Source organism: Rana temporaria, chromosome 6 (genome assembly GCF_905171775.1).
Source record: "Rana temporaria chromosome 6, aRanTem1.1, whole genome shotgun sequence".
Classification (NCBI taxonomy): domain Eukaryota; kingdom Metazoa; phylum Chordata; class Amphibia; order Anura; family Ranidae; genus Rana; species Rana temporaria.
In genome coordinates, this window is record NC_053494.1 from 29,512,479 (window position 1) to 29,527,429 (window position 14,951).

At 43.1% G+C, this 14,951-nt stretch overlaps 1 protein-coding gene across 2 annotated transcripts in view; it reads left to right on the forward strand.

Annotated features, from left to right (window-relative positions):
* SBK1 (SH3 domain binding kinase 1) overlaps positions 1-14,951 on the forward strand; it is a 37,810-nt gene that overhangs the window by 6,692 nt on the left and 16,167 nt on the right. The window contains exon 1 of one of the 2 annotated variants that reach the window (XM_040356557.1): positions 8,587-8,618. The exons of the other annotated variant lie outside the window; for it this stretch is intronic. The gene's annotated coding sequence lies outside the window, so the exon portion shown is untranslated. Of the gene's footprint in view, positions 1-8,586; positions 8,619-14,951 lie in introns of those variants that run through there. 2 annotated transcript variants of the gene reach the window in all.

Below are 14,951 nucleotides of genomic sequence, written 5' to 3' on the forward strand. Positions count from 1 at the left end.
AGCTGCTTTGGGCCCCACAACAATGACTGGGCCTGGAGCAGCTGCCCCTTTTGCCCTGTGTTAAAGAAGGCCCTGGGGAGCGTTATAACCCCTATTAGAATTTTCGGAATCTGTGTCCCATTGTAGAGATTTACCCTCACTTTCTGTCCCATAGCCAAAAAAGAAGTGAGAGGAAATCCTTGCAAATTAAGGGAATTTCATGGGGACCCCAAGGCCACCAGAACTATTGGAAGAATTTCCCTCTATTACTTTTCTGGTGACAACCCAAACTTTGGGATTTTCTTTCACTTTCACTTTCAATGATATCGGTAAACAGGACAAATAGTCGTGAGGCAGTCGGCAAGCGGCTAAGATTGATAAGTAATTTTTATGTGCCCTAATGATTTCTCCGCAATCAGAATACACTGAGGCCCCATACACACGAGAGGATTTATCCGCAGATACGGTCCAGCGGACCGTATCCGCGGATAAATCCTCTCAAAGATTTCAGAGGATTTCTATGCGATGGCGTGTACACACCATCGCATTGAAATCCGCGCTGAAATCCTCTGCCGATGACGTGTCGCGCCGTCGCCGCTATTATGACGCGGCGACGGGCGCGACGCTGTCATATAAGGAATTCCACGCATGCGTCAAATCATTACGACGCGTGCGGGGAATCCCTTTGGACGGATGGATCCGGTAAGTCTGTACAGACGAGCGGATCCATCCGTTGGAATGGATTCCAGCAGATGGATTTGTTGAGCATGTCAGCAAATATCCATCTGCTGGAAATCCATCCCAGGGGAGATTTATCTGCGGATAAATATCCCACGGAGTGTACACACCATAGAATCTATCCGCTGAAACCCGTTTGCACGGATTTATCTGCGGATAGATTCTATGGTGTGTATGGGGCCTGACACTGAGGTTGATCGGTAGATCGACTACTGTACAACCACTGTCCCCATACATGGATCGAAATTTGTCCCGTCCCTGCTTAACCGGACGAAGTTTAATCCATGGATGGCCGGATTTAGTCAATAATTCCTCTTCTCATTGGTAAGATATATATGAACTGTCGCTCTTACTACTAATAATAATATTAATAATAATTATAATTTATATATATATATATATATATATATATATATATATATGTATATATTATGATAAAATAATAATATATAATAATAATAATAATGAAATATATATCATAATAAAATAATAATATAGAGTAATAATAATGGTTTCTATTTTTGCCTTATATGTAAAGTCACCAGCCCCGACATTTTGGTTAAAAAGGGGGTGAAATTTAGTAGAAAGGGGTGGAGCTTTGCATCGCTAGAGTTTGGTACTTTTATGAAATGGCGCTCAATATGTTGAAAATTGTATCCTAATGATGACAGCTCCTAGCTGCCATAATGAGGGAAAGGTCCTTATTATGTCTGTATGTTGAAGAACACTTTCTGTAGTCAAAGAGTGCATCGGAAAGCCTGAAATCTTCCCTTGTCTACCCCCATGGGCCTTATTTATCAAAGAGCTTCAGGGAAAGCTTGTCAAAGATTCAACTAAAAGCCACATAAGAGCTCTCTGACAAAACAGCTGTCTTAGTCAACTCATTGCAGCCAATCATATTCAAATCTGCACCAGAAAATGACGGTGGGAGACATGAAGTTCAAATCTAATTGATTGCTGTGACCCGAACAAGTCATCTCTTCCTACAGCATTTTTAATATAGCCTGCTGAGAAATTTCTAATCTTAAATATCTTCTACAAGGTAGACATGTGCATAGATTTGTTATGTTACTAATTTTGTGATCGTTCATTTGCTTCGGAATTCGTATAATTTAGTTTTGTTCATAAATTTTCTAACAAATTCCAAATTTTAGGAACAATTCGAATTCAGATCAGTCAAAAAATGATCGACCAATTTGAATTCTGTGTGAAGAATAGCTGGTCGTTAAGGAGCAGGCCAGGAAGCTAGCCGCCACGTCCTTAACAACCAATGACTCGAAATGTAAACAAAAAAATGCCGGTGTATTGTCACAGTTTGCTGCCTATCCTAGAATGCTCCAGAAGTCACGTGGCGGCCAACTGCGCATGCGCGATGCAATCCAAACACAAATGCGATGCGTTCCAATGGATTCACGACAGTGCACACCAGTAAAACCTCGGTCGGCATCCAGGCTCTTTCCTTAACATCCCCGTGGATTGGAGGATGTTAAAAAAAGAGCCAGGAGGCTGAGCGAGCGGAGCGAGCCGTCTGAGCAAAGCGAGGACGTGAGGCCGACTGGCCACTTTCCTCTAAATCCACGTCGCCCTGAATGCCGGGTTCGCTGGTGTGTACTGTCGAAAATCCATTGGAACGCATTGCACTTGCGTTTGGAATGCTTCGCGCATGCGCAGTTGGCCGCCACGTGACTTCTGCAGCATTCTACGATAGGCAGCAAACTGTAACACTACACCGGCAATGAAAAATTCTGAAAAAAAACCAGCATGGGGTCCCCCCCCAATCCATACCAGGCCCATGCCACAATAAAAAAAAATGGCTTGCCCTGCCCCCCCCCCCCCAAATCTATATCAGACCCTTATCTGAGCATGCAGTCCGGCATGTCAGGAAAGGCTCTACCCCCCCCCCCCCCCCACTTCCATCCCAGAGCCCAGTGTCCCGAAGTTGATGGGGACAAGGGCCTCTTCCCCAGAACACAGTTTATATCCGGACCGAAACGAACTGCACAGGATCCTATCAAAAGTGTCTCTTTAACCACTTCCATACCAGGCATTTTCAGCCCCTTCCTGCCCAGACCAATTTTTAGTTTTCAGCACTGTCGCACATTGAATGACAATTGCGCAGTCGTGCGACGTGGCTCCCAAACAAAATTGACGCCCTTTTTTCCCCACAAATAGAGCTTTCTTTTGGTGGTATTTGATCATATTTGTTGCGCTATAAACAAAAGAAGAGCGACAATTTTCAAAAAAACACAATATCTTTTACTTTTTGATTTAATAAATATCATAATTTAAAAAAGAAAAAAAAAATCCTCAGTTTAGGCCGATACGTATTCTTCTACATATTTTTGTCAAAAAAAAATTGCAATAAGCGTATTTGATCGGTTTGCGCAAAAGTTCTAGCATCTACAAAATAGGGAATAGAATTATGGCATTTTTTTTTTTTACTAGTAATGGCGGCGATCTGCGATTTTTTTTTTATTGTGACCGTGACGTTGCGGTGGACACATCGAACACGTAGCCGAGCAATCGCTCGTCTCTCGGCTGCCCCCGCCTCCATCTTTGGTGAGGGAATCAGGAAGTGAAGCGTTGCGGCTTCACTGCCCAGTTCCCTACTGCACATGCACGAGTCGCGCGGCGCATGCTCACTGGTCCCCGCTGTCTCCTGGGACCAGTGTGTTTCCCAGAAGACAGCGGGGGAGAAGGGGCAGCAGTCTATTACCCGAAGTGGGTCTAAATACCTGTATTAGACAGGTATCTGCACCCCCCTCCCCCAGTAAAGTTGCCAAATGTGACACCAGAGGGGGGGGGGGGGGTTCAGAAAAGCGGAGGTTCACTTTTTGTGTAGACCTCCGCTTTAACAAGCATATGCGAAGCCTTGTTTTAAAGTAAGTGTAAACTAGCCATTAATGCGTGTTGAAGCCGAAGCAAGTGTAAATGAGCCCTTAATCTTCTAAAGTGCAATCCACGCTCCAAATAAAGTGCATATAGGGGCAATCAGGTGTTATGCTCCCCTCCTCATGTGCCCTCACTCACCATCTCTTAATGGGTATTGCGCCTGTTAATGTACGGGGAATCCTCAGAATCCTGTGCTGGTTCTCATTTCCTCCGTATGTCCAGCAGAAAATAAACTCTCAGGCCTCGTACACACGACCGTTTTCCTCGATATAATCCATCAAGAAACTTGGTGGGAGAGCTTTTTTGCCGAGGAAACCGGTCGTGTGTACGTTTTTCATCGAGGAAACTGTCGAGGAACTCGACGAGGAAAAAAGAGAACAAGTTCTCTTTTTCCTCGACGGGAGTCTCGATTTCCTCGCCGTGAGCCTCGTCGGGCTGGTTTTCGACGAGAAACACGTTCGTGTGTATGCTTAGAAACCCGCGCATGTTCAGAATAAAGTATGAGACGGGAGCGCACCTTCGGTAAAAGTAGCGTTTGTAATGGAGATAGCACATTTGTCACGCTGTAACAGACTGAAAAGTGCAAATCATCTCTCACCAGACATTTACTTAACACGCAGTAACATGAGATTAGCAAAAGCAGCCCCAAGGGTTGTGCCAGTGGAATCAAACTTCCCCTGCCGTTGCATGTGTTGTACGTCACCGCGTTTGAGAACGAGGAGATTTGGTCTTGACTGTGTGTACGCAAAGCAAGCTTGTCGAGTTTCTCGACAAGCCTAACAAGGAACTCGTTGAGGAAAACAATGTTTTTTTTACGACGAGTTCCTCGGTCGTGTGTACGAGGCCTAAGTTGTACTGGCATGTATGACTTCATGATCACTCTGAAGATGCTTCGGGGAGGAGTGAAATGCATTAGCCGGAACTTCCGGTGACTCCACGTCCGGTTCTTGGAGCGCACGCCGCGGAGTTGTGTTCCAAGCATGACACCTGATTGCCCTTATCTGCACTTTATTTGGAACAAGGATTGGCAGCTCCTAGTAATCTCTCTGGGTCAATCCATCACTCAGAATATCCTTCTATGTGTACACAACATTTAGTGGAAGTTCAAACAACCCAGTGGTGTGAATGTGGCAGTTGTCAGGGGAACATGGAAAACTCTCTTGTGTCTGTCAGCCATTTTGAATGCTGCTTTGCAAACAACACATTTCTTTGTCTCTAGGACAACACAGAGACAATGGGTTCATTTGCTGAGTGAAAAAAAAAATAATTGCGGGCAAATGACTAAAATGTTATAGTTGTTAAATAATTCATAGAGGGTGGAAGTACAGTAAACGCCTTGTCCTGTGTTTACATGAGTCAAACAAGGCCGATGTCAAAATGAGTTCATGCTCCAGACAGTTTTGACTGCAAACGAGAGTTATTATTATTTGTATTATTAATCCATACTAAGGACATGTATGAATTCTGTCGCACAGCCAAGCAACATTAAACAGGAGGCGGGAGACAGATTTAGGCCTTTTTCACATAAATATCTGAAAAGCGTAGCGTGTATTTGTATTCAGTCCCCTTTACTCTGATACCCCTAACTAAAATCTAGTGGAACCAATTGCCTTTAGAAGTCACCTAATTATTAAATAGAGTTCACCTGTGTGTAATTTAATCTCAGTATAAATAGAGCTGTTCTGTGAAGCCCTCAGAGGTTTGTTAGAGAACCTTAGTGGACACACGGCATCATGAAGGCCAAGGAACACACCAGACAGGTCAGGGATAAAGTTGTGGAGAAGTTTAAAGCAGGGTTAGGTTATAAAAAAATATCCCAAGCTTTGAACATCTCACAGAGAACTGTTCAATCCATCATCTGAAAATGGAAAGAGTATGGCACAACTGAAAACCTACCAAGACATGGCCGTCCACCTAAACTGACAGGCCGGGGAAGGAGAGCATTAATCAGAGAAGCAGACAAGAGGCCCATGGTAACTCTGGAGGAGCTGCAGAGATCCACAGCTCAGGTGGGATTACTGTAAGGCCTCGTACACACGACCGAGTTTTTTTTTTTGTAGAGGAAACCGGTCGTGTGTACATTTTTCGACAAGGAAACTGTCGAGGATCCCATCGAGCCAAAAAGAGAGCATGTCTTCTTTTTCCTCAACGGGAATGGAGAAACTTACCTTGTCGAGTTCCTCGACAGCCTAACAAGGAACTCGATGAGGAAAACTATGTGTTTCGCCCGTCGAGTTCCTCGGTCGTGTGTACGAGGCTTTAGTTGTACTCTCCACAAATCTGGGCTTTATGGAAAAGTGGCGAGGAGAAAGCCATTGTTGAAAGAAAGCCAAAAGAAGTCCTGTTTGCAGTTTGCGAGAAGCCATGTGGGTGACACAGCAAACTTGTGGAAGAAGGTGCTCTGGCCTAAAAGCAAAACACTATGTGTAGCGGGAAACTAACACTGCACATCAACCTGAACACACCATCCCCACTGTGAAACATGGTGGTGGCAGCATCATGTTGTGGGGTTGCTTCTCTTCAGCAGGGACAGGAAAGCTGGTCAGAGTTGATGGGAAAATGGATGGAGCCAAATACAGGGCAATCTTAGAAGAAAACCTGTTATGCCGCGTACACACGATCGGTTCATCTGATGAAAACGGTCCGATGAAGCGTTTTCATCGGACGGACCGATCGTGTGTGGGCCCCATTGTTTTTTTTCCCCATCGGTGAAAAAACTTAGAACCTGTTTTAAAATTATCTGATGGTTAAAAAATCGATAGAGAAAAAACGATCGTCTGTGGGCAATTCCATCGGTTAAAAATCCACGCATGCTCAGAATCAAGTCGACGCATGCTCGGAAGCATTGAACTTAATTTTTCTCAGCACGTCGTAGTGTTTTACGTCACCACGTTCTGACACGAACTGATTTTTAACTGATGGTGTGTAGGCAAGACTGATGAAAGTCAGAAACCTTACCTAATGCCCCATACACACGATCGGAATTTCCGATGGACTTTTTCCATCAGATTTTCCGATCATGTGTAGCCCCATCTGAGTTTTTTCATCTGAAATTCCAATGAATTCCATCTGAGTTTAAATATAGAACATGTTCTATTTTTTTCCTATGTGTACGCGGCATTAGAGTGCATGAAAGCCAAATCTACATGACAGCCAGGCAAAGAGCATTCTTAAAAGTAGAGGTCAGCAATGGCAGCCTCCAATAATTCTTCCCTGAGAGGTGTAGTTTATGGGGATGCAGCTCTGCACCTCAGGTGTAGTTTATGGGGATGTTACACAGGCCTTGCAGCTCTGTACCTCAGGTGTAGTTTATGGGGATGTTACATAGGCCTTGCAGCTCTGTACCTCAGGTGTAGTGTATGGGGATGTTACATAGGCCTTGCAGCTCTGTACCTCAGGTGTAGTGTATGGGGATGTTACATAGGCCTTGCAGCTCTGTACCTCAGGTGTAGTTTATGGGATGTTACACAGGCCTTGCAGCTCTGTACCTCAGGTGTAGTGTATGGGGATGTTACATAGGCCTTGCAGCTCTGTACCTCAGGTGTAGTGTATGGGGATGTTACACAGGCCTTGCAGCTCTGTACCTCAGGTGTAGTTTATGGGGATGTTGCATAGGCCTTGCAGCTCTGTACCTCAGGTGTAGTTTATGGGGATGTTACATAGGCCTTGCAGCTCTGTACCTCAGGTGTAGTTTATGGGGATGTTATACAGGCCTTGCAGCTCTGTACCTCAGGTGTAGTTTATGGGGATGTTGCATAGGCCTTGCAGCTCTGTACCTCAGGTGTAGTTTATGGGGATGTCACACAGGCCTTGCAGCTCTGTACCTCAGGTGTAGTTTATGGGATGTTACACAGGCCTTGCAGCTCTGTACCTCAGGTGTAGTGTATGGGGATGTTACATAGGCCTTGCAGCTCTGTACCTCAGGTGTAGTTTATGGGGATGTTACACAGGCCTTGCAGCTCCGTACCTCAGGTGTAGTTTATGGGATGTCACATAGGCCTTGCGGCTCTGTACCTCAGGTGTAGTTTATGGGGATGTTGCATAGGCCTTACAGCTCTGTACCTCAGGTGTAGTTTATGGGGATGTTACACAGGCCTTGCAGCTCTGTACCTCAGGTGTAGTTTATGGGGATGTTACATAGGCCTTGCACCTCTGTACCTCAGGTGTAGTTTATGGGGATGTTACACAGGCCTTGCGGCTCTGTACATCAGGTGTAGTTTATGGGGATGTTACATAGGCCTTGCAGCTCTGTACCTCAGGTGTAGTGTATGGGGATGTTACACAGGCCTTGCAGCTCTGTACCTCAGGTGTAGTGTATGGGGATGTTACATAGGCCTTGCAGCTCTGTACCTCAGGTGTAGTGTATGGGGATGTTACACAGGCCTTGCAGCTCTGTACCTCAGGTGTAGTTTATGGGGATGTTGCATAGGCCTTGCAGCTCTGTACCTCAGGTGTAGTTTATGGGGATGTTACATAGGCCTTGCAGCTCTGTACCTCAGGTGTAGTTTATGGGGATGTTATACAGGCCTTGCAGCTCTGTACCTCAGGTGTAGTTTATGGGGATGTTGCATAGGCCTTGCAGCTCTGTACCTCAGGTGTAGTTTATGGGGATGTTACACAGGCCTTGCAGCTCTGTACCTCAGGTGTAGTTTATGGGGATGTTACATAGGCCTTGTAGCTCTGTACCTCAGGTGTAGTTTATAGGGATGTTGCATAGGCCTTGCAGCTCTGTACCTCAGGTGTAGTTTATGGGGATGTCACATAGGCCTTGCAGCTCTGTACCTCAGGTGTAACTGTATGCTGAGAGCTTTATTCAGATGTCATTAAAAAGCTACCCCCCTGGGGAGGATTCTGTATCATGTGCTGCCTGTACAGGTGTGCAATGGCTCGGGAAGGGGGGGTCTGCATCTGGGTGTGCGCCAAGGTGTGGCTGTTCAAAAGCCGAGGGCTGATATTCTACACTCATCATTACATTGTTCTTGTGCAGATCTCCACCAACATCCCACTGAGTAAGTACATCCGCACCAAGTCATTGGTGATACAAGGCTTTTTCTACATTGTCAATTCTTTGTGATTTGACCGTCTCAGTGAGGCACCAGCAATCAGAACTGGCCGTTGTGTGTTGTATGTTTTGTAGGTCTGTTAACGGTATTAATATTATTTGCAATATGAGTTGTAGGGATCCTTGATGACCACGAGCAGTCATGGTGTGTTGGGGGTTTATCATGTGTATGGGATAGTATGACTGGAATACACTTTAGAATCATATTTTGATGGAACAGAATAGAATTGTGTATGTATATATATATATATATATATATATATATACATACATATATATATCATTTTTATTTCTTTCATTTACAAATATATATATATATATATATATATGTATATATATATATATATATATATATATATATATATATATATATAAAATAAAAAAAAGTATCAGTACTTGTACTCGTTTATAAAAAGTGGTATTGGTGCAGCCCTAGTTAAAAAAAAAAATAGATAGATATATATATCTATATATATCTATCTATATATAGATATATATCTATATATAGATAGATATCTATATATATATCTATATAAATAGATAATATATGTAAATAGATATATAGATAGATAGATAGATAGATAGATAGATAGATAGATAGATACTGTATTTTTTTATTTCTCTCACTTACAAATATATATATATATGTATATATATATATATATATATATATATATATATATATATATATATATATATATAAATAAAAAAAAGTATCAGTACTTACCGTATTTATCGCGGTATAACGCGCTCCCGCGTATACCGCACACCCCTAATGTTGCCCCCGAAATTCCTGTAAAAAAAAAAGTTATATGATTTTATTACTTACAGTTTTGGTGTCTTCCCAGCGTCCATCGTCCGGTCCGGCGTCCGTCTGCGGCCTCGATGGTGTCCTCCCGGCTTCTCCAGCGCGCGCCTCACGTCGAGTCCCCGCTTCCCGCGCTCAGTTCGAACGCCTCCGCCGACATATACCGAGTGCAGTACACTCGGGTACATTCGGCAAGGCTCGGCTTAGTTCGCACTCACGCTCTGTGACGTTTATGCGTGAGCACGAGCGAAGCCGAACCTGGCCGAATGTACCCGAGTGTACTGCACTCGGTATATGTCGGCGCAGGATTTCAAACAGAGCGCGTGAAGCGGCTATCAGCGTATATCGCGCACCCACGATTTTCCCCTTATTTTAAGGGGAAAATAGTGCGCGATATACGCCGATAAATACGGTACTCGTTCTTAAAAAAGTGGTATCGGTGCAGTCCTAGTTAAAAAAATATCTATATCTATATATCTATCTATGCAAATTGAAGGAAAAACGTTATGGACAGCCGCACTCCAAAAATAAATTGCTTTTATTTTAAAATAAAAAAACACATCATGGAGTCTGTCTGGGATGACATGAAGAGACAGAAGGATTTGAGGCAGCCTACATTCACAGAAGGTCTGTGCTTGGTTCTCCAAGATGTTTGGAACAACCTACCTGCCGAGTTCCTTCAAAAACTGTGTGCAAGTATAGAAGAATTGATACTAATTTGATGGCAAAGAGTGGTCATACTAAATATTGATTTGATTTGGATTTGTCTTCATTTACTTTCCATTTTGTTGATAAAAATAAACTATTAACATTTCTTTTTCTGTAAGCATTCTTAATTTACTGCATTTTTTTCACACCTGCCTAAAACATTTGATTACTATTGTGTGTGTATATATACTCGAGTATAAGCCAAGTTTTTCAGCACATTTTTTTGTGCTTATACTCGAGTCAGGTTCTTCTCTGCCACCATGTCAGTCTTCATGAGCAGGGAAGGAAAGCCATATTGCACTGTACATTGTGCCCTCTGATTCACAGCAGGGCTGTGTGCATAGGCGTACGCACAGGGTGTGCCCAGGCACACCCTATTCACCCTGTGCGGCACACCCCCTGCTGACCTGCCCCCCCCCTCCTTCCCCCCACAGCACTGCCAGCTTCCCTCCTCTCCCACCGGTTGTTGCTGTGGATGTTTTAGGATGAGTGGGGGAAGGGGCCAGTAAATATGCCATTTACTGACCACTTGCCTTTCTGAATGAACATCGTGAGTGATTGGTAGAGTGGGTTTGAGCTTTGGGGTGCACTGCACACCCTAATGCCAAAGGCTGCGCACACCTATGGCTGTGTGTATAGGAAGTCCACGCCGTCCCGCCTCTTCCTCGTCCGTCCGTGACGAGGAGGAGGCGGAGCTTTGTTACAGTGGACGGCACAGACTTTCTATACACACAGCCCTGCTGTGAATCAGAGGGGACAATGTACAGCGTAATATGGCTTTCCTTCCCTCCTCATCAATGATGACACGGTGGATAAGGTACATGGGCACAGTGAGGCCGCTTATGGGCACAGTGAGGCTGAAAATGGGCACGTTGAGGCTGCTTATGGGCACAGTGAGTCTGAAAATGGGCGCAGTGAGGCTGAAAATGGGCACGTTGAGGCTGCTTATGGGCACAGTGAGGGCATTACAGTAGCTGCTGCATTCTCACCCTAGGCTTATATTCAAGTCAATAAATTTTCCCATTTTTTTGTGGTAAAATAAGGTGCCTCAGCTTATATTCAGGTCGGCTTATACTGGAGTATATACGGTATTTATAAATATATATATATATATATATATATATATATATATATATATATATATATATATATATATATATATATATATATATATAGCTGTCTGTTTTTATCGCAGTCACCAGCGTGAAATACGCTTGTGAGATCTCACAGTACCTGTTCTCCATGCCATTTCAAGCTTGCCTTCTTCTCAGCATTGCTCACTGTTTGGAGGCACATTAGTACATCCTTTGTGGCGGGTCCTCCTGCGTACACAAATACTGAAAGATCATTATCGGGTGTCACCGGGCTGTCTCATTCAGACAAATCTGTGTGTGTGTGTTATGTATATGATATCACCACACTTCTTTTCTGTGAAAACCATATGGATCGTGTTTCCTAAACAAACCCACACACATCTCACTGCTAGTAAACAATTCTTTTTGGTTACATTGTATATCCATAGCCGTTCTGTGCAATTGATTTTTTTTGTTAACTTTTACTTTCCCTATGCATTTAACTAAGGCTCCCTGCAATGTACAGAAATACATGTGACCTTATAAAGCTATTATTAAATTATAAAATGTATAAATGAGTGAAGAGCAATGTCACCTGGGCTTTTTTTCATACGCCCAAATTTCTGATTGGTTGATATGGCTTACCATAGTATATTACATATGCCCAACCATTTTTTTTTTTTTTTTGCCTTCCTCTGGATCATGGGTGCTCAACCTGTGGCTCTCCAGCTGTTGCAAAACTACAATTCCCATAATGCCTCAGCCTTTGGGAGACATGCTTGTACCTGTCAGCGGCTTGCAATGCCTCATGGGAATTGTAGTTCCGCAACAGCTGGAGAGCCACAGGTTGAGCACCCATGCTCTGGATCAACAAAGCTTTCAGCGGATGCAATTTCTTTAAAGAGGTTGAGCTTGATGGTCATATGTCTTTTTTTTGCTTATGTAACTGTGTATTATAGGTGAAAGGTGCCTTGTTGTGTCATAGAGGACATCATATTTTCTTTGGAAAGTAGCAAAGGACGGATGGACGGCCGCACACCAAAGAACTCTTGAGTTGTCTTTATTGAAGGAACATAAGCAAACACCGCAAATACACAGCAGAAATCAAAAACAGCTGTTTTTGATTTCTGTTGTGTATTTGCGGTGTTTGCTTATGTTCCTTCAATAAAGTCAACTCAAGAGTTCTTTGGTGTACGGCCGTCCATCCGTCCTTTGCTACTTTCCATTGCCTAGTGCATTGCCAGCACCCACATCCACCTGGACTTATCCACAATTGCACTTGGGATTTCCCTGGAGCGGTGAACCCCACCTCGATCATATTTTCTTTGGCTTTGCTTATGAGCCCTCAGTTGGCTTCCTGTCCACATAGAGCTATTACTGTAATAAAGCTGTGTGAAGAGAAGTGAGGGTTGGCAAATTGGAGGAGCCCACAGCAATCAGTTAGAGTTCAGGGCACTGTTCTGCACTCAGAACGAGTACTTTATGATTGGATCATTGCTCCTTCCACCAGTGGCGTCGCTAGGGGGAGGCTTCTGGGGCTATAGCCCCGAATCTGGGGTCCATAGCCCTGAGCCTCTAACCGGGTGCAGCGGTGCCATACTCCGGGGGAAGTCCCGGTTCCTGTTCGCCACTGACTGACATTCCAGAGGTGTTGGTTGCTAGGACCGCCCAGCGTCTAGCAACCAGCCACGTGACTACGTCCCCTGGCATTCAGCGGAGAGCGGAACTTTCCTGGCTTGCAGTCCTGTCCTGGGCTGGCTGCTGCCACACCTCCCTGGCTCACTGGCTCCTTGGTGGTTGGTTGCTAGTCCACTACCCCTCCCAGTGGGGAACCTTCTCATTTAGACCTGGCTGCTACCAGTGCCCCCGCCTCCCCCTTCACAGGTTGCGAATTTAAAGAAGGTAAAACATTTTAGGAGGCTTATATTTAATGCTAGAAAAGGAGCAGCTCTGGGGACCCTGATGTAAAGGGGGGCTCTCTGAGGACCCTGATGTAAAGCGGGGCTCCCTGGGGACCCCGATGTAAAGGGTCTTTGCTATCTTTTGTAGGGCAACGCCCCTGTCTTCCACAAAGATATGATATGCCAAAGATTAATAGATTGATAGTAGATAGGCTGGTAGATAACATAAGACATACTGTAAAAAGACATATATGCAACAGATTGATAGATGATAGATAAAGATCGATAGACCAATATATTGATTGATTGATTAACAGGTATGAGATGAATACGCGGGCAGATGATAGAATGAGATAGATAGATAGATAAATTAGATACATGCATAGACAGATGGAAAGACATACAACAGACATGAAGTTTATAGATAGGTGTAAGATGGATAAACAGATAGATAGACAGATGAATAGATATTGGGTCAAGCAGACAGAAAGAAGGGCACAAAATGTATAAACATACAGACATGAGATGGATAAATAGATGAATTATAGATATATAGACAAATGGACATAACAGACATAAGATAGTCGATAAAGATAGACAGACAGACTGCATATGACAAATAGACAGACTGATAAGAGAGAGATAGATAGATAGATAAGGTTGACACGTTTAAATAGGCATTAGAAAGATGCATACATTTATAGGCTGACAGACAGACATGAGTAAGGTAATATAGGTAAATAGATTGATAGATTAGGATAGATAGATAGATAGATAGATAGATAGATAGATAGATAGATAGATAGATAGATAAGGTTGTTATGGATAAATAGGCATTAGATAGATACACCTGGCACTCCCCCTGTGCACACCTATGAACAGATCAATAGATAGATAGATAGATTAGGATGGATGGCTAGATAGATAAATAGATAGATAGATAGATAGATAAGGATGGATAGATAGATAGATTAGGATGGATAGATAGGTAGATAGATAGATAGATAGATAGATAGATAGATAGATAGATAGATAGATAGATAGATAGATAGATAGATAGATAGATAGATAGATAGATGAGGTTGTTGTGGATAAATAGGCACACCTATGAACAGATCAATAGATAGATAGATAGACAGACATGCGTGAGGCAAATAGACAGATTGATACAAGATAGATACATAGATAGATAAGGTTGATACGGTTAAATAGGCATTAGAAAGATGCATACTTTCATAGGCTGACAGACAGACATGAGTTGGTGTATTATAGATAAATAGATCGATAAATAGATTAGGATGGATAGATAGATAGATAAGGGTGGATAGATAGATAGATAGATAGATAGATAGATAGATAGATAGATAGATTAGGGTGGATAGATGGATGGATAGATAGATAGATAGATAGATGGATGGATAGATAGATATATTAGGGTGGATAGATAGATAGATAGATAGATAGATAGATAGATAGATAGATAGATAGATAGATAGATAGATAGATAGATAGATTAGGGTGGATAGATGGATGGATAGATAGATAGATAGATGGATGGATAGATAGATAGATAGATTAGGGTGGATAGATAGATAGATAGATAGATAGATGGATAGATATTAGCATAGATAATCAGATATTAGATACATGCATAGATAGAGATATAGGTTGACAAACACATGAGTTAGGCCCCGTACACACGTCCGAGAAACTCGACGGGCAAAACACATTGTTTTGCTCGTCGAGTTCCTTGTGAAGCCGCCGAGGATCTCGGCGAGCCAAGTTTCCTC